Genomic DNA, 25783 nt, shown 5'->3' with positions numbered 1-25783 from the left:
ACAGCAGGTGGAACCTGTTTCTGGTCTGAAACCATGCAATATCTAAGGGACAATTAACAAAATCAGCAAAACCTAAACTGGTCTTACCCAATCTAGATTTGAACAAAACCATGCAGGCTGTAGAACAAACTAAAAAAGATATTTAAAAAAAAAATATATATATATAACTACTATCAAAAGTAAAATCATAAAGAGATTAAAAACATTTTTCTTTCCTGTAATAAATCAGGCATAAAGAGATGCCTCAGCCATAACACAATGAGGAAGAGAGGGAATTCAGAGGTAGGATGTTATCAGAAGTCACTTCCATTGAAATGAATAATTGTGCTTTTGTAGTACAGCAGCCAGTTGCTGGCAAACAGAAATGCAAAGCTACAATTTCTCAAACAATAACACATAGGCTGCATGGCTTGATATAAAATGTTTTCAGCTGTAAATATTCCTGGTATTGTTAAATTCATCTTCCTGTAGTAACTGATGGATTTTTAGTGAAAGTGGATCAATATTTCTTTTGGTATGGCTATTGCTAATCCAACCACATCATTCTTCTTTTCAGTGCACTGCTTTGGAGCATTGCTGCTGAAAAGCCTCTTGCAGTGACTGGTTATTCATTGAATATTTCCATATCTAGTGCAATAAAAAGTCACTAATCTAATATGAGGGTTTAGCTTACAAGAACATTTCCCATAAGATGTAGTTACGGTGGCAACCACTGCTTTTGAAATGTCTGAACTAGGTGGGATTGTACCAAAACTCACAGAAGAGGGGAACAATTTATTTAAGCACATAAGAAACCTTTCTAGTTGGGCAATGATAAATGGTAGAAGCAGAAAGATTTAATGTGACTTTAAAACCTTAATTCTGCTTTTGTGCCTACCTAATTAAAAAAACCCCACACTATATTTTTATGGTTGCAGTAACTATTTAGAAAATTCCCTGGGACATGACTGAAGAGAGTAAGGAGAGAAAATATTGCAAAAGCATGGCCTACACTAAAGCAGAAGTTTTTCCAAAGCATTCTTGTTACTCCAAGAATATTCCATAGAAGGATATCCATATTCTGGTCACAGTGTCCAAAGTCTAGAGTGAAACACGATTCTCTTACACAATATTTTAAAGACACAGGGAAGAGCTAAAACATTAAATCTGTATGCACTAAAAGAGAGTGGGGCAGATTTCTAACCTCTTCAGGTCCCTCTCAAGTCCCACTCATCCTCTGTTGAAAAAGTTAAACTGGCACTTTTGGAGACATCAGTTCACACAGAATCTCCAATGACTGGGTGATATATTGCTCATCTAAGAATATAGTTTTCAGCTCCTTCCCTATCTGTCTTGACTGTAAAGACTGTTAAATTGCCACACAGGGACACATCAGAAGGGAAGTGTCATACTGCCACCATTACAGGCACCACAGAATACACAAAGTACAGACGACACTTTCCTAGGTCAAACACATTGCCTCCAAATAAAAAATATGTGAAGTTTACATCATCTAGACAGAAACAGGTATTGGTTCCAGGAGTATAAACCAGTTGCTTGAGTACATGACATCCTTATACTCATTGTATGCAAAAACTGTGGAGTCCATATCAAGGGCGTATGTTTGGGGCTTTCAAAGACTGCTTTTAAAAAAGAAACGGAAAAAACATAAGGTGGATCTTCTGTGAAAAATAATTTAATATAAATAATACTTATAAAAAAGAAGTAAATTGTGATTTGGAACATTTCCCTAGAGGCCACAAAATTTCCAAAGCTATGATCAAGAAAAGAGGAGAAATTAATTAATAACCCAGATGAAGCACAGGAAAACAAACAAATCTCTTGGAAAATGTCATTTAGAAAATGGGATGATAATAGCAATGAATATAAATTAGTGGAAAGCAAACCACTAATGAGGAAAGCTGAAAGTCATAAGAAGAATCTCTGACCACTACAATTAATACCAAAGGAAGGGACTCTTTATTACACTAATAACGATCAGTATCTTAATTATATTGGGATATTGTTCAATAAGCAAGGGGCAAGTGTTAATAACACAGACACAGAGATTTTCCATAAACATTTCTACTACGTACTTTGCTTGTAGAAAGTAAATTATGTGGTTATAATGAACCCATTCTGTTAGTACTGAGACAAAATATTACAATAGAAGCGATTTTAAATTCATTTATTTCAAAAGCAATTCTAACTCAGCACATTCAGATAACTCTCAACTAATAGCTACAGGAGAACTGCTATAGGAGAAGACTGAATTGTTGTGGATTTCCAATGAGACCAAAGACTCATTTCCAATTCTTAATGGTGATTTTCAGAGGAGCAAGCCAAGAAAATAATCTTCTGCTAAGACACAGAAAGGGTAAATGGGGCAATACCTGAAGTAATTACAGACTTTGTTATCCTGTGTTGATCCCAATGAAAATAATGGAATATATGATAGGGGACTCAATTAAAGGACAGCAATACATTGAAGTACTAATCTAAATGCTCTTACAGATAATAAATCTCAATATAGTTCAATATTTTTATGAGATTATATTTCTGATTGATAAAGGTTAATAGTGTTATACAATACAATTAGATTCCGGTAAGGCACAACTAACTGCACACTGCACAATATCCTAATTAATAAACAAGGACACAAAAGCATTGCATACATAAAAGAATTAAAACTGGTCAAGGATAGGTCTTCTTGATCTCACTGAAAAGCACCAGGCTGTGGCTGTATTTCCAAGGGCATTGCCACAGAGCAGAGTTGTTGGTGCCTAGCTATTTAATATTTTTATAAATAATTTTTTTTTAAGGGAATCAAACTGAAAAAAAGATAAAAAGATTTGTAAATACTGAGGATAGCAAGTCATTGACAGAACAACAAAGATCATGTCATAAATCACAAAAACCATTCAGGATGCTGTGAGCAAATCAAACCTTTTGGACTATCCCATATAGGCCATATTAGCTTGAGTAAATTACTGCTGCATTTTAGACCATATTTTGGACCAACCATGAGATTAGTTTTACCTCCACATACAAGTGAAATTTAAGCTTTCAGAGGAATTTCTAGCAATCTATAATTTTTTAAGCATGTTTTAAAGGCAATGAAGAGAAATAATATCTGAAGTTATCAAACACCTAGAAAGGCACCTGAGTAGCAGCTTACTTTACTTGGAAAATCTGCAAACACTCATAATGATCATTGACTTAAGGATTTCCAGAAAATAAAAATGATGCAGAAATTAAAAAGTAAATTTTAGTGGCTTAAATGCCTCCAAATCAAAACCACATGGTAAGAAAATGAGAGCTCAAATAGCTCAGAGAAAATTTCCATAACACTGCAGATCTTAGGAATTCATCATTACCGATGAATGTTAATAGAACCAGAAGAGAGAAGTCAGACACATCTTGCTGTTGAAGGAGAGTAACAGCCAGACTCCAAGTCTGCAGAAATTTCTTTTGTATTCACAACTGATGAAAGCCCTGAGAAGTCTGAAGATGCCCACGTTGTTGACAATCAACAGGGCACATTCACCTGAATACTGAAAAGAAATCATAGCCACAACACACTTGATTTGTATACTAACTCAGTGCAGTCACAGAACAAAATTATGTAACCTTATTTACACCTAATTCATTCAGGCCTAATAATTTTGAGGCCTATTCTTCAGGCCTCAAATCTGGAAGAATTATATCCAGGATTTACAAGTATGCCATGGACAAACAAAATTCACTTCTCCATCTTACTGCAAGAAGATTCTGATCACAGGGAATTTTTTCCTTGTATAATGGCATTACAATTATAAAAGCAACAAATATCAAATGAGAATGGAATACAATGCATTTTCATTATGCCATTAGGTCTTGTACTATGAGCAAGCAGTCTAGTGAACAGCATGAAAGTACAATTATAAGAATTAAACGCATATGCAGTGCAAAGATTGTTCCTGGAGACATTTCTTCATTTACTTATTTTTAACTTGAAGCCTTTGTTTCTATAGGAATCAATACTTCCTTGCAAAGTTAATGACTACTATAACATGTTAATGAGCTATGTTAACAGGCAAAAATGATACTATTATTTTTGCCACCTCTATATCTGTGAACTAGATTCAACAGGAAGCAAAAAAATACCATTACACTGATATGGTAATTATTAAATCCAGAGTGATTTCCCTACTTAAATATTCTTAAACCCATTTTCACTGATTATATAAAATAAAACATCAGCATCAGCCATTTCTCTTGTAACTATGAAATATCAAAAATATTGCTACACTTCCACGAAGTTTTTCTTATGACTTGTCCACTTTTGACTTGATTTAAATATTATCAGTAATATGCTGTTAAAAACTCTCCTTTATCAAAAGCTTATGAAATTTTCCAATAGAAGCCTAATTTTTATTATTGTGTGGCCCTCACTGAACCAAACATCCAAAAGCGGATAGACACCTCAGGCATGGTGGTAATCTAACTTTTCTGTATCAGGGGAAAGCGGTAAGCAGTCTCCAGAGAAGGTGATTCAGAATACCTAGGTTTGATGTGTAAAATAGAGATTATAAAAAGTTTCCTATACAAGTGAACTCATCCAGACTTAATTCTCTGCTGAGACAAACTTTAAACTTCAATAAAGCAAAACCCGGTTTGTCCTCTTTTTTTTTTTTTTTTGCATTGGTAGGATTCTCATGATTTCAAGTTAATATAAAAAATGTTCATACCATAATCTCTAATAAGAAAACTTGCTAAAGCTTACTTTCAATTCAACTATTCCAACTATTAAAAGTGATATTGCACAGAAATTAAAAATGCATGTGGCTCTTGAATTGATGCTTTGGATTTCACAGTCCTGGGAATTTTGCAGCAGTCAGACAGAACAACATGGCTTGTGTTGTATGCTGTTAGAAGCAGCAAGAAAAAGGTATGGGAAACCTGGTTTACCTTTGAAGAAAGAGGGGAACCCTGCTTGAGTCAGGAGCAACATTTATAGCTATTTAAACAAAGTAATCTCTTGCTTAACTTAGCTGCGCACCAGCCAACCTGTGCCTAACCACATCACTTTTTCTTCCCTGACTTGCAATTTATTATGAGTAGAGAAGCATCCATCTCTGCCACAGGACAGGCAGCATAGCAATGACACAGAATATTTGTCTGAGGTGACATCAGATAGCAGCATACCTGCCACTTTAATGAGCAGCAGTGAAAATGCACATATTCCAAAGACAGGGGATTTATCTGCATAAGGCTTATCTGCACAAGAAAGTTCTGCATAGTAACTGCTGTGCCAATGGAAATGGACTGACTAAGGAGTTAAAGAGCTAAAAGTAGGGACAGAATCTTCACCATTTTGCCTTCTCTGTCAAAGTTCTTTTGTGGGAGATGAACAGAGAGGTTCAATTCTGATCCAAATAAACGGTTCAAAGTGAATGCCAGTGCATTGCCAGCCTACAGACATGCCAGTGATTCTGCAGACTGAGAACAGGTTGTATAAAGACAGCAGGCTACCTTCCAATCTGTTCCTAACAATGTCATATTTGTCTTCTAAAATGTATTTTCTTTAGGACAGAAAAAGCAGTATTGGCAGATCTTCAATGCATAGGGGAATAATTTGTTCAAAGGTTTGAGGCATTTTGGTTGGTAAGGAACAGAAACATTGATGTGTTCTTCCAAAATAATTAAGCAGGAATGTCTGAGGCACATCAAGCAGTCTGAAGCTGAGCCTCAGGTTTCAGGTTTTATGGGTTCATAAAATTCCATCCATGCTCATAATTTTAGAGACTCCAGATTACTTTGCATGAGCATTATGTAGCCAAAGAATAACATTCCCTCCAAAAATCTGCACCTTCTTTTCTGACAGAACCCAGAAACCTTATTCTGACTTTTATCACATACTAGAGATACGGAAAAAAAATAATGATTTTAAAAGCATTGACATCTTGTGTGCTGAACAGCCATAGTTCCTTCTTAAAACTTATGACTGGAAATACTTTATGCAGCTTGCAATTAATGATTTTGTAAATTACTGGGATGAAAAGCAGATTTCAGGATAATATTTTAACAGCTCATTATCATACTCAGTTTTGGGTGCCTTTTAAATCATTCAACATTTTGAATGGAAAATTCCATTGCATTATCATAACAGAAATCTAGTTTATCATCCGTTACTTTATTTTTTGAATAAATAATTGGATTACTGCACTGTAAATGTTTACAGCAGAGATCAGGATACAACTTTCAATGCAGGTAATCTTGAATTTCTCCATGTCTGACTACAAGATAATGAAACAAGTTAAAGCACAAGTACACAGATGAATAGAGTATATAAAAGGAAACCGCTATCTTTGTTTAGTATCTTTGCATATTTCTCTGTGTAAAAATATAATTAATTTTTTTTCAAATTCAGGGTGTTACCTGGATGCAGAAAAGTTGCATAGAGATCACGTACGTCTAATGGGACTTGCTCCTTTAGTCTTCACCAGCACTTCCTCCACATCTTATATCTTTCACATACAAGATTACAGATTGAAAACACAATTCAGGACAGAACACAGCAAACTGTAGGCAACAAGCAACTGCTAGAGATAAAGAACTTCCTGCATCTAGTCCTGAACTGCGATCCTGTTGCACATAACTTGGAGCACTGACAGTCCACATTACCCTCTTAGATGGGGGCATAACATGACTACTCTCTTCACCAAATCCTATTTAGCATCCTTGATTTTAAAAGCAGTATTTCTTGTTCCCCAAAACCAGCATGTCAGTGAAGCTCTGCTGGATACCTCCCACTCACCACACCATGCTATGATTTTCCACAGGTTATCTTATTTCCATAACTCATTTTCTGTATTTTACTTCCAAAACGCAAAGAAAAGTGAATGGAAAAAAATTGCATTTGTCATATTTAATGACACTTGACTGTTAGAGGGAACCAGTTAGAATAATCTTTAAAGTAGCATTCACAGAATCATAGCATAGAGACTGGAAGAGACTGTAAAGATCATCCAGTTCCAAGCCCTGCTGTGGGCAGGGACACCTTTCAAAGCCCCATCCAGCCTGGCCTTGAACAGTTTCAGGGATGGAGCATTCACTACTTTTCTGGGCAATCTGTTCCTGCATCTCACCACCCTCATCTGCTTGGCAAACTCACACCCACTTTTGGCTTGGTGAGTCATTCAAGATTTCAGTGCACCCGGACATGTCCGGAGGTCAAAATGCAGTGCAAAGTACTTATTCTTTTCCCTAATGCAAAATATTATGAAACCACTACAGTTCCCTTAGGAAAATGTTAATTTCCTACTGAGCTTTACAAGTATTAACATAAGATTTGACGTTCCCTTTTCTTCATCTGAAACTAAGAAAAATTTCAAAACATTAGTTCACTTTTTGACACGATATATGCATAGGCACAGATAATGTTCTCCCCATCATATTGTAGGAGGTCAGGAAAAAGAACAATTAATACATTGCAATCCCAGCACAAAGTGCTAAAAAGAAGAGCTAAAGCACTGTTTAAAAAGTGGTGTCTAGTTTTCAGACAGACTACAAAAGTAATCTTTGAAGATTTAAAAATATTTATGAAACAAACAACAAAAAGCATATCTTTCATCTAGCCTATTCAAATTTCTTGCCTAGTCAAGTGGGAGAAAAGCACACAGACCATCAAGAAGGAAGCTTTGCAGAGTATTAAAGTGTAATAAAAATGGAAAACAAGGACCTAATTTGAATTACACTGCATACTAGTTAGCCCTTTTTAATTATTTAACTCCAGAAGCTCTGTGAAATACGAACAAAACTAAAATAAACTTTCACTTTGTATTAATTTGTCATTTTTTGTAGTCCATCCAGAACCTGAGCTTTCTGGAAAATTATCTTGAATCATTTATTTATCAGTTACGAGTTTTATGCTGAAATCCTGACAAAATTAACAGCTTTCAAGCTGAAAGGTTTATTTGATTGTTTGGGCTACTGGTTGCCTTTTTTTTTTTCACTAGTGTTTTAAATGTTTATTAGAGAACCAGGTAAAGATAAAATAATCCTCATTTAATGACTTTTGGAGTGAAGGGCAAAAAGGTATGAAATAAAAGCTTTATGTGGTAAAGTCAGATTAAAATAAAAATGCTACATCAAATTATGAAACAGGTTGTTTTTGAAACATGAAACATGATGTTCTTGAAACATCATGAAACATGATGTTGTTCTCTAAATGTAACTGGAAAATACAATTCAGATTGCAGAAGATAAATTATTCAGCAAAGGAAAAGCTGCCACTTCGCTCCATAAAACAAGCCTTTGGCCCCTATAAATTCAAAAGTGAGAAGCTCAGGCTGCTTTTTTACATCTCACAAATTTGAAAGGAAGTGATTTAACATGCTTCTGCCGCTGAAGAATTCTCGTGCCATAGATTGCATCACACAGTGAAGCAACAGGCACTGATTTGCATACAATCAGGGAATTAAAACACAGCTAACAGGTTAAATGACCTCCACGAGGACTTTTCACGTGTGCTTTGAAAAGTCCTCTGAATTCCTGGGTAACTGGCAGTGAGCTCATGAACTGACTCTACAGTTGTTACATGTGGCCTCAGACTGGGTAGATGTTAGCATGCAAGAGATCAGAATATGTAGCAGAGAGTCAGCTTCATTCCTTGTTTTCCCAAGGAACCAATGGTCAAGTGAAAAAAGCCGACTCATAGAGGGTTATTAATTTTAATAACCTGCGATCAAGTTTAGGCACTACTTCTCACAAGTGTGAATAAGGCAGTATACTATCTCCATCTACAAACCAATGTGTTCAGACTTTGCTTCTGGTTTCCTGTCATAACTCTTATTTGGAAGCCATGAGTAATGGCTCCTTTATGACTCTGCTTTCTTGCAATTACACTGATATGTCTCTATTAGCAATGTTAAATACGTGTTATCGACAAACATAACAGTGATTAAATTAATATTAGACCTAAAATGGATACCCACACATTAGTAAGCAAAGGACAGAAATTTGCAGCACTATTACGAAAAGTCCCCAGCACGCAGTGGCATTTATTAATAGCTTATACCGGCCAAAAAAAAGAAAAAAAAAGGAATTAAAGTCTAATTTTATCTACTTTAATAAATTCCTGAATTATAACCTGTACATCTTTCATGTCAGATTAAAGTCCTTTAGCTCTTAAACTTATGTTTCACAATATACCATTTAGCATATCTATGTATCAGGCCTAACAAATGAGCATGGTTTTGCTGTCTTTTAAATCAATTACATCACAGAAGAAACTACAGTTGAGCTCATGTCTCTCAAGTGTGACATTGAAAGTGTGTACTGCAAAAGAAAAATCATTCACCAAAAGACAAACACCTTACATGGCTAGCAGTCCTGCACAGGCAGTAGGAAAGCTTTGATAAACCAGCGCAGGAAGCAGAGGCTAGTGTCAATGTATACAAGTCCCATGGCTTTTCTCCTTTCTACATGCCAATCAGTGTCAGATCTTTGTGCTAACAGAGCACTACATGTTTAGTCTTGTTTTAGCAGGGCTGCCTAAATGCATTCCTAATAATTGCCAAATTCTGCCGAATAATCCAGCTCACACAATGTACAGCTTATGTGACCTACACACTGGATTTGGATGGGAACAGATGGTGCCAGTCTGATGGGAGACAGGAGTGGTACAAAGCCTCCAGGTTCACCTGCCAATGATTTTTAAATGCACTTGAACCAGAAGAGGGGCTCTGTGCCACAGGACCACAGTGTTTGTCATGTAGTGCTGAGGTCTGCAAGGGCAGATTTACGTTTTCATGCAACTACGACTTTAGCTAAAATCTCTGCAGCCTTCATTCTGAAATGATATATCGATAAGAAAAATGGCTGTTAGGGAGGAGAAGATTACAGAACAGCCCATCAGGGAGAATTCAGCACATGAGACGACAGAGGCTTGAATTGAAATACATAGTGTCTTATAGCTGGAGCAATAGAGTCTATTTTTCTTGCTTTCTCCTCTTTTCCCCTACTGTACTGAAGACCATATTTCTTCTTTGCCTTTGGCACCTTCTATAAATGTAAACCATCCTCTCTATTCCTGCAATGGTATTTTATAAGAGAGAAAATGAAGAAATATGAAACTAAATTTCCACAGAAAGCCATTAAAATTTCTTTGTACTACTTAGGCACTTCTGCTTTAACATCCTATTTGAGTAGCTCATAGACTATGTAAGGTATTTGCAGAACACCAGAGAGGGTGGTGTCATTTTATTCTCAAGGCATTATTTGTTCTTTCTATTTATGTTCAATTTATTACTATCCTTCTGGCAACCCACGTTTTTAAAGAGGGCATCATGACTCGGAAGAGTGACTCAAGATGGGTGACCTTGGCTGCAAAACAGATGACAAGTGCTAGTTCATTCAAGGGTTAACACACTCCCCTCAATAAAACTCCTGGTGATGCTGTTCAGAGCTAACAAAATTTCCATTTCTTCTTGCTGCTAGGACTGCCTTTCTGAATGAGCCAGGTTAGAAAATTGAAGCTTAAGAATGGGATAGGAAAAGGTGGTGGAATGGGATGGCAAAGCCTATAATAATCCTCCAAGCACAGGACAATAGCCAAAATTCCCAGATACCGAGACTGTTGGGGCTTAGCTTCTCTGACTCCTTTGGCCATCACTGAAAGCTGAAATGCAATTAGCATCTGTCAAAACTAGGTCCCAAGCTTTTTTCCCTCCATCATCTGGGATGTCTCTAAACCAAATAAGGACCTTTAATCTTTTATTCGGTTGTTGATTTCTGGGATGTCTGCCACAGATGTATCTCTACCAGTCTTTTTTTATTAGTGTTGGAAAGTGCATTTTTATTTAGTGGCAGGGAAAAAAATAAGATTAAAAAAAAAAAATCAAAGTGTTTTCTAAAGTTTCAATGTCATTCCCAGGTAGTAGTTAATGGATAAATTATTATCTTCCCTCCAAACAGCAAGAGCAGCAGAATTGCTGTAGTCAATTGCCTGCAGATCTGGAGATCTGATATTGCTTAATTAGCACAGACTATGTGTTACCTTGAAGTAGATAAATTTGCCTCCTGAAAATGTTAAAAATCAGCTGTGTCTCTAGTTACGAGACTACAATTCCCAGGCCCTTCAGAAATGCTCACTAGTACCCATTCATCCAACAATGTATCTTTTTGTCAGGTCATCTGGACTGCAGCAAAGCTCCAACTGGAGCTGCTCAGTCTTAGCTTCCTCCAAAGTACTTTTAAAAACTATTTTAGAATTTCAAGACAGACATTTGATTTCTCCTTTCACGTTTTTGCAGAGCAATGCTCTGGAAGGTTGGTGCTGTTGGCATTGTACTGACAGCAAGAAAAAAAGCCTCATTTCTGTGGCTTTTATTTCATCTGAGGGAGTCTCTTGTCCTGATCATGGTACTACTAAGTTATCCCTGTCAGCAGGCATTTGTCTTTGAGGTTACAGTTTCTTGCAGTTACAGCTTTTTCTGACAGCAATTCTTTGCCTTTGAACATGACAAGGTAGCATCACGTGATGGTTAGGAGAGAGAATTAGAATAGTCATGTGAGTCAGTAAATGCCTTTCGACCTAGTGACTGGAAAAGAACCCTTTGAAAAGATAATCCAAAGGAGAATTAACTTTGGAAACTAAAATAGTCAACAGAAAGAAATTTTTTTCAAAATGTTAGAAACCACCTGCTGGCTTGTAACCACTCAGCATTTAGCAGCAGCGACCGGATGACAGCAGACCTGGATCCCAACAGTGCTGGACAGAAGGAAACCCTGCAGCCTTTCTGCCTAGAGGGGAGATGCCTGTCCCCTGTCTGAGCCTGCTGATTTTCTGCATGAAGACCTTCCCATCTGAAGCCTGGATGCCCTTTCTCAAGCAGGTGGCATCAAGTACAATTACTCCACTTCTTTTTTTTATGCACAGGGATAACATTAAGGGAGATGAACGAGGCCTGAACCCAAGAGATATTTCAGTGTCTGTGTGACATAAGAGTAGTATTTGCTTATAACCCCAAAGGAAGGATTCAGCCTTTGAAAGCACAACATGATGTATTGTCTTTAAAATTCACTAGCTAGACACAAGCACTGGTGAATTATGAAGTATTCAACAAGACAAAAACTTATATCATGGTGTTGTGTATTAGTGGTCTTGAGGCTGCAATTTATTAATGCAAGCAAACTGACAATAGCTCAGGGAGAGCTTGAGCTCATGCAACCTGAGATAAAGAAACAAATGGCACAGCTCAGCTTAATAACCACAGTGGGTGGCAGGCAGCCAGTACACTTCATATGAAATCTTCAGAATAACTTCTGTCAGGCTGGAATTAGTCTTAAATACAGCCCAGGTGCAGCACAAAAGATCTCTTCACACAGAAGTTTTACTCCATCAGCAATTCTATCAAGGTTATCAATACTACAAGCAGACCAGGAGAGTTAACCTTTTATACTGAGGCTGACCCTAAGAGAGCAAACTACCTTTTTCAACTTGCCTCTCCTCTTTCCTTAATCCTTTATCTCAGGCTGTGATCTTGCAAGATTTCACAAGCTAACTGAGGTTAGCTTGGGTCATTGGTTAGATGTGAAATCCAGGCCACTACAATCAGAATCCTTCCCCTGAGCTGCTATTTAAGGTGAGTCTGCAACAGTCCTTCAGAACTTCCAAGAGCTTGGCATGCTGGGATGAAGAGCTTTGGTATGGATTCACTACCAGGTCAGAGATGAACTGCTATTAGGGCATGAGGCTAAGGACATCCCAGTACAGAAAAAAATTCTCATCTACTTGAATTCATTAAAATTCTCACAATTCCATGGAAGAGCATTTTTTTAATTATTACACAAAATCTGATCATGTGCAATACTATGGAAATCACCGAAGTTTCCCAATTACTTCCCAAAGTGAATGATAAAGGTTATAATCCCATTCCCTGATTTATGTATGGAATTGTACATAAGGCAACAATTTACTTCTAAAGGTCCTTCAAGATAATTCTGGATTAATATGTCTAGATAAGTATAAAATATTTTCAAAAAGTCCAGGTGTCTGACTGGTCCTCACCAAAAAGAAAAAAGTAAGTTTTTATGCAGAAACACTGTTGGAATTATATTTAAATCTTATAATTTTAAAGTGACATTGATGATTCTAATTCTACCAAGACAAAAATGCAATGAAGTATAGAAGTAATATCTGGGTAGTTCAAGGGCTTGATTTAAACAATTAATGAGATTGATTGTGACTTATTTTATAGCATCAGAAGAAGTGTAGCAATTTTCTATTTCAGGTGAAGTAGAAATATTTATAATCTGTAATAAAAATAAAGTAAGGTTGCAAGTACAGAAAGAAGCCTGGGGAAAATTATTCAGAAGCACGTACTGAGAGTTTACTCAATATATTTTGTGCTTTACTAAAAGTATGTAATTGAAAGTCATTTACTTTTTAGAGATTATTCGCCTAAAAATTAGAATCAGTGTTAAAAAGCAGTCATCAAGAAACTGATTCTGCATAACGAAATAGAAATTACTTATTTGAAATACTTTTTTTCCATTCTTATAGCCTTTTTAACCTCACAGGTTAAGTCTGATAGTCTAAAAGAGAAAACCAGAGGCTGAAACAGTGTGAGACATTCTTCATGGTGTCTGGAAATTAAAAAAAAAAGAAACAGATTCTACTGGTCAAAACTTGTCTGCCTTTTTGAGGTCAGAAGGTTCAGTGGATGTTTCTTTTAAACAACAGATGATATCACTGTTTTGGAAATTTGGATGTAGTAAACTGGTTCAAACAAATAGGAAAGATATTCCAGAATCTTAGAGGCTTTGAAAAGCTGCTTTCCCCAAAGGTTTTTTGTCTTGCCTGTGTTATCTCATTGAAGAAAAAAAAAATATCTATAAATAATTGTACATTATGAACTGGTCTGTCCTACACGTGACAAAAAATTGATTCTTGACACAAGATACATTCAAACAAGCAATGAAAGGATCTTCCTTGGAAACACAATTTTAAATAAATGAGAGGCTCATCAGAGGAAATAGATTTGTTTTTTTTTTTTTCTGACAGTCTATTGCATTTTGGGAGTTAAGGCCAAAAGGCAGAAGACAACAAAACACTGGCAGGGCCACCATGGTTTTCCAGTTCTCTTCCTGTTTGTTTGCCCTCCATGCCAGGTATAACAGGACAGCATATGAAGCATGTAAAACCTCCAGGCTTTGGAATCACAGCTGAAGACAGCTCTGTGCTCAAAGCACAACAGACAGTCTAGTGTCTCCTCAGGTCTGACAGCTTTGTTGCAACTCAATCCAAGTGATGTATCTCACAGCTGACACCATGACAAAGCTGAGGAAAGGCCCTTGCATAGCTAGTGAAAGTGGCTAACATAGACAAATGGGCCTGATGGCAGAACTCACCAAGCCTTGAGTTTCCTTAATACCTGCAATAATCCTCTACGAAGTGGAAGGGATTTTTATTATTGACTCAACAATAATGCATATTCTAATTCATGTCTCTGTGCTGTCACTGGGCTAAAACTGACATATTTTATTTTAAGCCACTGAAGATCCAGAGTTTTATATCTGCCAAATCTTGTAGCAAAAACAGAACACTGGAGTTACAATAGATACGTACTGTATTTTCAGAAACAGTTATTTCTGCCCACCACCTTATAAATACATTGCCAGTTCCCAGAATAGGAATTCCTTATCTCATTACCATGGTATTGCTCTTTTAACTCTACTTAATATGCAGAGAGAAGAAGCAGTTGGTTAATATTGCTTTCTTGACACAATACTGCATCAGAGCAGGTGCAATTGCAGAAGACTTATGAATACAAAGCAGAACAGCAGTAAGTTAGTAAGGATATGTCACTTAAGACTGTCTTTTTTAATTGAACTGCATTACTGAGAATGGGAGTGGAAAATACATTTTACTAGTCTGGTTAATATTTATATCCTACTGTACAGTCCATTGGCATGAAGGGATCTCTGTATTAAATGTACCAGACGTTATGGGAGCAGTGCTGGAAGGTAAACAAATTGAGTCAGAGCTCATATCATACACATACTCAGATACACAAAGCTTGGGAAGGTAGAAAATCCAAATATTTCTGTCCTAGATTAAACACTGATTATCATCTTTCCTTTATACTTCTCAGAGCCTTCTTGGAGATGGGGCTCAATTATCCTGTGACAGGAAGAAAGGCTGATGTCCTATTTTCTGCTATGTTGTAGCCAGGAAAGCTGATTTAGTGAATTCAGTGGCATGTTTATATGTAGATAAGGTCTTCTCTTTCCTATAAAAAGTCTTTACATTTCACAAGCTGCCATTGAAATCTTCAAAATCAGTTGTGACTAACATAGTGCTTGAAGCAGAAAGCCTAAAACAGCAACTCTGACTCCTTCTCTGGGGCATTAACTTGCATAACCCAGTTGGTGGATTAAATATTAGCATTAGTAACTGCTTTGCTGACAAAAAAGGTGGTAACTAATTTTGTGAATGACAGTGCTCTATTTCGTTCCCACTCTTCAGGGTGGATCTCTGAATGACAAGGCTTTACTATCTTGACCTTCCTTTGTGTCAAGAGTAATGCAGGAGATGTTGACTTTTTCTGTTCCTTTTTATTGGTAGTTTAGAAAGTTGCATCTTCTCTTTTTCTGTACCTGAGGGTAGTTCAACCGCTGGGAATGTTATGGATTTTACATCAGGAATAGTGCCAGAGATAAGTAGGGGACAAAAAAAAAAATTCTATAGAATCCTACTGGTGCCTTCAGGAAAAGAAAGGTAACCCAGAAGACTCTGTTTGACCATCTACCCATTTTACAAAATAGGGATTACTTTTGTGTGCATCTTTTACACTTGAAAACTTTCCATGAGTAGTGCTGTTCTTTAGAGAAAACTTGATCAAAATCTGATAACATATATACTGTGAATTACTTTGTCCAAGAAGTTCCAAGCTCCATCCATAAAGAGACCAAGTTTAAGTGTGCTTCATTATTCTTCAGTCCCAACCATTTATATAGACTTTACTCTTTAAATTTTCCTGTTCTTACTTTCCTCCACTTATTCCCAAAGCAAAAAAGAAAGGAAAAAAGGAAAAAAAGAAAGCAAAAGAAAAAAAGTTCAATCCATATATTCCAGCTGCAAAGACTCAGACCTTTATCCCTATACTCTGGCACATTCTTTCAGAGGTTTAATGAATCTGGGCTGCAAGTTCATACTGTAGTCATGTTACAGGGTAACACTTTCTTTAGAGAATATTTGAAAGCAGAAAAGGAAGGGAGGGGTTACTCTTGAATTAGCTTTTAAAAGTATGACAAAAGCCAAAAGAGTAAAAAAACTCCACTCTGAACCAAAAGTCATGTATAAAATAGAGGCACTAACAACAACAACAAAAAAATATACCAACACAATAATTTCTGATTAATGGCTTATTGAAGCTAAGGACACAATTTTGTGATTTCTAAAGCCTATGCTTTTAATCTCTACCTTGAAAACAAGCTTAAGGAGAATGAATGCTCCTGACTTTTATATGAACACCTCCTCTCCAAATTGCTGCATTATTGGTTTTAATTCAGCTCAGCTTGGTAAAGACTTGCCAGCGAAGTGCCCTGGACAGGCATCTGTGCACCTTATTTAATAAACCCGAAATTCAGTCAACTTGCTTAGGTAGTAGTGAAGGATATATTGTTTTCATTCAATCCCATACAAAATATGGCAACTTTGCCTTGATTTGGAGGTCCTCTGGAGGTAAATACAAAACAGGGAGAAAAATAAATCCTCCTATATATGATGTTGGCATTTTTCACAGGTGCTCAACAAAAATAAAAAGAAGACCAGTTTTTTATTTTTGAGAGACCAGAAAATTTGTATTGGCAGCCAACTTGCTACGGTCAACAGGTGACAAGACCACAATGTATACACTCAGAACTAGCACAGACTAACAATCTGAAAAAAAACCTAAAAATTCAAGATCACAATTGAGCAGAGAGGCCCAGAAACCTGATCAGGCCCTTAAACAGAGGACAACCACTTTTGTCTATAAATTTCCAGTCTAAACTACATCTTTTATTGACGTTTAAAACCTTTAGATGGGAGGCTAACAACTAAAGCAGTGACAGGCCCATAACTGCAGTGATATTACTGGATACAGGATAACAACTATGTTGACTAACCCATCCTAATACCATTAGGTAAATCAACTCCTTTGCCAAGTACACACAAATATCCTGAGTTAAAGGTAGCAATTAAGAGTAGAACTTTTTTTATTCTACTTTCATCACCTTTGGCTGCCCAAAATATATGCGGTGCAAACCTCAGCAATTTATGTCATTCAATTTACCAGTTTCATGTAAAATTTCAGAAATTTTAATACTGTTACATATCACAAGGCTGAAGGCTGATCTGTCATCACTAGAAAAGGATGATAAAATAATTTCTTGGGACACACTACACAAATCTGATTCATTTTATGTTAGATCAGTCACTCTCAGTGTATAAACCCCAGAATCTGAGGACCTCTATCCACTCTTACAGTGAAAGACAAACCAAGAAAAGGAAAATCGCTGTCACTAGGACTGAATTCTCTTTGTAAGGGCTGACAGCTGCTTCAAAAAAACACCTAAAGGTCTTCAGGTGAAATAGAGTGACAACAAATGTGTTAGAATTATATTAATATAGGCTTATATAGATATATAATCCTGACTGGTGTCTCATCTCCATTGCTGCTGAAATGCTACACAGCTGGTGACTCTTTTCAAAAGTGACATCCAATTGAAATCAACTTGTTTCCAACAATAACCTTGCAGAGACAAAGAAAAATGAAAGCATTTTTTAAATTTCTAGTTTTCCCAGATTAATAGATCTCTTTCCACTGAGAATTTCCTTAAATTTCCACATCTGTTTGGAAACTATTATTATTATTATCTGTTAAAAATTAAAAATAAAATCCATCCAAAACATCTTGGTTTTAGCAAAGTGTTGATGAATCCACAGCATGTTTCTTAAGGAACCATACTCGGAGTCCTGCTGAACTCCTGCATGGATCAATGGCTTCTGCCACCCCGGTAAAAGGACTGCATTTCCATCAGGTCTGTTCAGAATTAGAGACACGGATGGCTTGATGGCTTTAGCACCTCCTAATTGCCTTTGGCATTATATCCAATTACACTACCATTCTCCACTTTGAAAGTGACCAGAATATAATTTTTTTCTCAGCAAATCCAGATATCTTCCAGTCTATGGGAAAATTTAGGTTTGTGTGTGTATAATAAATGCTATATTATACAGATATTTTAATACAATAAATATGATGTGTGTGTATGTTTTTAAATTTAAATATAAAAACCCTGAACAAACAAAATCTGCAACAAGGAAGACATAACAGGGGAAGGGGAGGCAAACTGTTTCTTTTCTTGATGTCAACTCTGAATATTACTGCTTCAACTGCTAAACATTTTGATCTTTTCCCAAGGGCATAGCACCTTCTTTTTCTTCAAGAAGCTTATTTGTCTCACTTCCTAAGCCAGAAGTTCACTGTAGGTCATTCTTCTTGTTATCACCCTTATATGACTTCCCATCACTTTCTGCATCAGGCTCACAAACCTCATCCCCAGGGCACAAGCTCCAATCTGCTAACATCCTAACTCTCATTCCCACTTTCTGTCTATCTTACTTTCCTTTCACAAAATAAGCAGTTCTGCTGTACAATTTTGCCTGGTTATCTTCATGCATTTTTTATGCCAATTAATTTCTTCTTTTTTCTGTACTATCCTCAAGGTATTTTTCCTAAAAGCTTCCAGCAATGTATCTGTAGCAACATTTTACCTGGAGCTGTTGCAGGAACTACCACAGGCTCTGGACACAGTTTGCTGTGGCTGGCTAGAAGTAGTAGTCTGTGGAAACACACTCTATGGCACATGAAAGGGTCATAAATAAACATGTTTCTAGTTTTATTAACACAGGATTCCAGTTCTGTGACAGAAATAGGAGGTACAGCAACTCTTAACACTGGCCCTTGGGATTTATAGCAAAGACAGTGCACTCTGTGATCTCAGCTCATTCCCTCTCTTTGCAGCATCCTGAAAATAATGGAGCCCTCACTGGCAGAGCAATGAAGTGTTGTGACCACATGCCCTCTACAGCAGCTTAAGAAAAGGAAAATATGCACAGCAGACATAGCAGGTTACTTTAAAAATCCCACAATGCTTTAAGTGTGTCATGGCTATAGGGATAGATGGTGCAACAGCAGCTGTGCTGCACCATCCCTTCAGTTCAGGCTGTAAATAACTGGGGACATTAATCAAAGTAGGACCTCTGTGTGATTCTGCATATATTTATGGCATGGTCATGTACAAGCCCATAAAAAAACCTCCAGGTTTTAAGTATCACCCTCAGTTCTTTAGGAAAACCACTGCCAAATGAGGATGTGTGCTTCTCTATGACTTGCAGGGTTGATTATTTGCTTCAAGGAGATGTGCCACAATGACTGCCCTTTTCATTGTAAACAAATATTCCCATCCAAACCCAAGTAACGCTCCATCTAATCCTATATACATTCTGCTGCAAAAGCCAATTCCCTCATTGTCTTGCTCACGCAGGTGTTTGACATGTTAAGTGATTATGATGGACTCTTCATTACTGACAATTTCTGGGGGTTAGCTGTTCATGGTTGAAGTCTTTTTCTTAGGTATTAGACCCAGCAGATGGACTGCAGATGGCAGATCTGCTGCCCAGAATTTAAAAGTGGCTGCAGAAGAAATTGTAATGCTTACTTGCAGCAAGGTGGAAGACTGTGAAACTTGAAGCATCAGGAAACAACCTAACAAAAGCTGCAGTGATGAAGAAAGCTAAAGAAGCTGTGTTTCAGTAGGAATGCAGATTGTTTTACACAGGGAGACTCACTCAGAATATCTTGTCACTGTTGTTTAAATAACACAGTATTTTATATCATTTATACTACAAAGGCAGTGTGCTTGTAATGACTACGTCTCATACTTCAGGTATTGCTCTTCCCATAGTCAAACAATGTGAAAAGACAGCCAACTGAGAGGCCTAAGCAAAGTCCTAGGAGGCAAGTAAAGAAAGATAGGAAGGACGGAAAACATTGTGAATTTCTATTTCTAAATTGATAGTCTATTTCTAAATTGATACTTAAAGTGAATATTGCCCAAAAAAAACCAAACCAAAACACCAAAACACCCTGTAAGCCAGGATAAATTGGGAGAGAAAAAAGAAAGCTTCAGCATGGAAAGAGATTATTTTTATTTTTTATCCTTTCTTTTGGAATGACCATTCTCTACTGCACAGCCTTGGTTTTGCCACAATTCACTTTGTGTCATAGCAAGCTTTATCATGTCAGGACTCCTTCTAAAGGAGGACGAGGAAATTAAGTCCACAAGAGAGTCAAATAAAAATCATACCAACAGTGAAATCATGACTTCACATGTGACTACTGAGCCCCATTCTGTACAAACGCAGCCCTCCTTCCCCATCCCTCCTTTCCCATCCCTTGGTACATGTTTTATATAATATTTTCCATTTCCAACCTCCTTCTAATCAGTAATTACCATGTTAGTTGCCTTTAATACAGATTTCCACATATTATAAAAATCCTGTAAACAATGAAAATCCTAGACACTATGAAAAAAATTAGGCCACCCATATCAGGTTCATGTGCTTTGGACACAGAGCCACAAAGAGTTCATTTTTGTAGCCATGCACATTTGAGGTACTCAGGTGCTGCACAAATGTTACTCCTCAATGGCAGAATTGTTAGCAATGTGTCACATTGCCACATAAAAGGAAACACCCCCCTCCAATTTGGGAGAGCAGTTGTGCTCTAGCAGCTTAATTATATCACTGAATCTTCCCATTACTGCTTCCCTTTGCTGTCACACAGTCATCAGAAACACAACCTTAGACAAAGCAATATTTACATCACCTAGATCTCTTCCTCTACAGATGTCAAGCATGTCTTTCACTTTAGAAATGAAGAAGGAAGTAGATACAAAATCTGTTTTATGAGACTCACAAATAAATTCTGACCTTTCCCCTATACTGAATTCTGGAAACACTCACAGGAGAAACACAGCACTACGAAAAACCCTGTCTAGCATCACACTTCCAAGATCACAGAAGATTTTCAAATGGCAGCCCACTAATGAATCAAAAGATATAGCTGTCAGCCTCACATATCACTTTTGAACGTTCGGATAAAAGTGCCTGAGGGCTTTTGTAAAAGCACAGTTGTTTGCATTTACATCTCCTTGGAAAATTCCATTCAGAAACAGCATCTGGTATCTAACCAGGTCTTGTCTTTCATCCAGTTTTCCTGTTGGACCAGGCAAGGGACAGGGAGATTAAACTAGCTGCCTGTGGTCACAGAGGCGCCCATCGCTCCACTGGGCTAGAATCCAGAATCTCTTCTCACCTCTGACTTCCTCAGGACTCTGTGAACCTTGACATGCTAAAGCACTTACTCATCTGGCTCCCAGGCTGAATACAACTTTTCTTTCTCTCTCTCTTCATTCTAAGTCTGTGACAGACATGAGTCTTTGTTTCAACCAGGTTCTTTTAATAAAGAGAACAATGGCCTTTCCAAAGCCGTATGTTGAAAGAAAACCCACATCAAAGCCAATTAGGGGCCAGATGTTCCTGATATGGATTGCCAGCAAAACCAACCAGAGGTGAGAAGGCTGAACAGTTTCCTAGAGCCATGAACCTGAATGTTAAATCCATAGCTTCAGGCTCCTCATGACCTTGCAAAATAAAAGTGTGAGGGTGAAATCTCTAATGCCATTAATGCACTCTGTCCAAGGGATTCTTCTTGTGTGTCCAACAGCTAGGACCACACATGTGCAACACACATCTACAAGTATTTTATGTAGGCATATTTAAAGTATATTCCAGAATACAATTGTGTATATGGAAGAAGTAAGTAAAGTACTCATATAATGGAATGCAGCAATTTTACCCTCCAATATGGCCTCTGTTCATAAAATCATTAAGAAGTAAGCTTATAGGGGAACACACCACATAAATGCACATACACTCTTCAACCTTAAACACGTTGTTATGCTTTAATGGGAGCTAATGGGATGATAACCAGGAAATTTTGAGTCTTAAAAATTAGTAGAAAGGACCTGTTGCTTGGAGATTTATATTTCATTTAATTTTAGTTTTCTCAGCTATAACACACAGTTATAAACACATGCAATACCTTAAGTAAACTTTAACATCTCTATGTATGATTATAGCATAGTAAGCTCAAACACAAAGTGTCAAACAGAATGAAAGAAAATTTGCTTTTCTGCGACACCTTTCATACTCCAAGTATCCTAGAGCACTTTAAAATAAATTACTTGGAAACTGGTAGTGCAGTCATGCAGCAGTTGCTAGTTCAGACTCAGGCCTAGATGTCAGAGCTTATTTTGGTAAAAGGAAGAAAGTACCAGCTAAACCCACAAGTTTCCTCCTCATTCTTTCCACAGTGTCCATTAACTATTTAGATCTCACTTAAAGTGAGTGTAAGCAAGAGTTCAGTCTGGTATTTTATGTTGCCAGTTACTCATTGCTGGTTTTAAAATTCCTTTAAATCATGTGCTCAGAAATGCTCATGGCCATTTCTATACATGCAAATGTTTAAAACACAAATCAGTGCAAACATTTTCACACCTCAATTTCCACTAAAGGACCAGAAAATTTGCTCTCCTTGTCAAAAGCATAATCCTCACATAGGGAAAAAGATTACAAGATTCTGTCTATCCCCATTAAAACTTTCTACTCTCTGCATGTGCAGCTACTGGAAATCCCATTTCAATTCAAAAATCACCAAACTTTGGGTGGCTTTTTAGATCGGTGACTCTTAGATTTCTTCTGCCTTCTGTGTTAGCCTAGATTAAGAAATACTTACATCAACAGTTTTGCCTTCAAGAACTATTTGCAAAACCCAGTAAATCCACAGGCATTCCCACTTCTAGACCCTGGCTGTTTTGCTAAATAGTTTTCTATATCAACTGAAAACCTAGTGCTTTTATTTGTAGGTCTGAGTTCTCAGTTTGTTTAAATACCTATTTCCAAACAACTGTTACAGAAAAGAGAGCAGAAGCAGCAAAAAACTAAACCCAGACAAATTTCAGAAAGTGGCAAGTTTTCCCAGTAATAATGAACAGAAGATGAAGGGCAAGAGAAAAACACGTAGCTTCTTCTTCACCTTCCTCCAGAACATTGAATTCCATCTACGTCAAGGTTCATAAGGCTTGTCTATTTTTCCCCTTTTTTAGAATTAATATCCTTTATCAGACTAAGTAACACTGGTTAAAAACAACAAAAAAAGCAAAAAAAAAAAATTTAAAATGTCTCGTGGGACCAAAACACCAGGACAACTGTCAAAGCATACATTGGACTTCTGTTTAAGTCAGCAGCAGGCAGATGGTGGTAAGCAAAAATGGTGGAGGTCACACTGCAGAAAAAGTAATAAGGGAAATAAGAAATTTTTTAACCAGTCTAACTTCACTGACTTTGAACAAAAATGCCTAAGGTATCATCAAAGTAAATGAGAGGTGTGTAAATCAACAGGTACAGGTAACCAAGGTGACCACCAAAACACAGCTGAAATGCAAAGAGTACATTTATGTCATTACCTCACTAGCAATGCCAGGTGGCAGAGCCACATGGGGACACAGGCTTTGTTAGGCTCAGCTCATCCCAGCAGGCAGAGCCACACAGGGACACAGGCTTTGTTAGGCTCACCTCACCTCAGTGGACAGTGGGGGCCAGGGCCCAATGCCCTCTCCAATACATCAAAGGGCTTCACACATGCAGTTTAGCTCAAGGCTGTGCTTTTATGACCTCAAGCAGGTCTGTGAGATTGTGTTATTACTACACAGGAATTCTACTTCTCAAAACAGCAGAGGATGAACAACACTAGGCAAAATAAATGGAGTGTTCCCACACCAACATTTTTAGCATTCTAAACTGCAAGGTCACCTTGAGCAAAAACTATTCTCTTCTTGCCAAATCTACTTTTACCTCTTTCCTCTCAACAGGAAGGAATAGACAGGGAGACAGATGACATGAGCAATATCCAAGGACCAGAGAAGTAGGCTGAGTTTATCTTTCCTCTTATCACAGTGATAAAGAGCACTGGGCTGTCTGGGGAGTTGTAGAAGATAGGAAAGTTTTTTCAGCAGGGCCACCAACACAGCAGAGGGGCAAGCACAGCACCTGACCTCACCACATGCTAGGAAAATGTTACTCATTTGTTTACGGGTCATGTTCCGCTGCAATTCAGATGGGAAATAGGAGTAATCAGGAGAGCAGTCAAATGAGGGCCAGGAGGATGCAAGCAGAAAAACCCTGTGCTAAGGAGCTGGAAGAATGGGGAGTGTACTGTCTGCCCCCTCTTTGCCACCCACCTGCCTTTCCTTCTGCTGGGAGGCTGCTGTAGCCAGCACTATGCTGACTCCTCTGCGACCTTCTGAAAAGCAGCACTCTGAAGGATTCAGAATGATCAATGGGGGAAAAAAACCCAAACCTTTACTTCCAGTCTTTATTTTTATCCACGCTTGTGCCCTTCACCCAAACACTGTGTGAATAACAAAAGCTGAGGAGTCAAGTTAAATGGCAGGTTGCTATCTGTCTGAAATGTGGCAGAACTGTTCGTCACCTTGCCAAAAGGATAAGAAAAAAAATCTTTGAATAATTCATTGAAAGGTTTGACCAACTGAACAGTGTCCCTGCACTCTCTTGTCCCCTGACCACATCTGAATAAGGGAAAAGAGTTTTCTGTGAGATTTCTTCTCACACTCTGTCAGTAGCACACCCTGCCTGCAAGCTGAATTAACTTGACTGTAGTAATATTGTTCTGCTGAGACAAGAACAACGATCAGCAAAACAGCACTGTTAAAAATGTTATAGGCTTCATAAAAACAATCACATCAGCTATAAAACAGTAGGTGATCATGACTGCTGCACCGCTCTCATCATAACTTAGCTTTACTTGCCTGGATGGAGAAACAAATTATAGACAATTCCTCTTCCTTCCCTCCATTACTGTGCAAAGTGATACAATGTCCCCATTCCCTGCTAGACCTCTGTCACTCTAAGGATAGAACAATGATTTTTAAAATACAGAAGATGAGACTTGGGGTTGAAAACTGTCTGGATAATGTTACAAGGTCTGCTAAAAAGCAGGTCTAAGCAAATTGTTAAGGCTCATGGGAACCAACAGCGGCACTCTGTATAGCTCAGCTGTAAACCAGGAATGGATTAAGCAGCTCCACTGCTTAAAACTCATAATCTGCATTTCTTTTCCAGGTAAGGACCCGCTGCAAATTTATTGATAGTTCAGGATCAGGTCCTAAACATTTGTCTAAAAGGCTTATAGTAATCTATAAACATAATCTTAATTCTCTCTCCTGCCATGTACCCGTTTGCACTGCGTAAGGCAAATACCGACAAGATCCACTATTCAAGTAAGACTTTACTTGACTTAGGTCAGAAATTTGAATGATAGTGTTGCTCAGACAACAGGAGCAATTTTCAGTTCAGAGTGATGCAGGACTCTTCAGCAAGGTCTGTTTCAGTAGTGAGGATTTGTCTGCCACTGTGAGGGCTGTGCATTACCAATTTTCCAGAAGACTGTCCAACTGCAAAAGAGACACAATCAAGCAACACACTTTAGTGTATATCATCAGACTTAGTTTGTTCATGATTTTGTTTTCTTTTTGAAAATTTGAAGTCCAGATAAAAAAATCAGTATATTAACTGATGGAACAGTCCAAGAGGTCCAAAACTGAATGTTCTAAATTGGACAAACTA

The sequence above is a fragment of the Zonotrichia albicollis genome, chromosome 1 (assembly GCF_047830755.1).
Source record: "Zonotrichia albicollis isolate bZonAlb1 chromosome 1, bZonAlb1.hap1, whole genome shotgun sequence".
NCBI classification, from domain to species: domain Eukaryota; kingdom Metazoa; phylum Chordata; class Aves; order Passeriformes; family Passerellidae; genus Zonotrichia; species Zonotrichia albicollis.
This window is presented reverse-complemented; position numbering follows the sequence as displayed.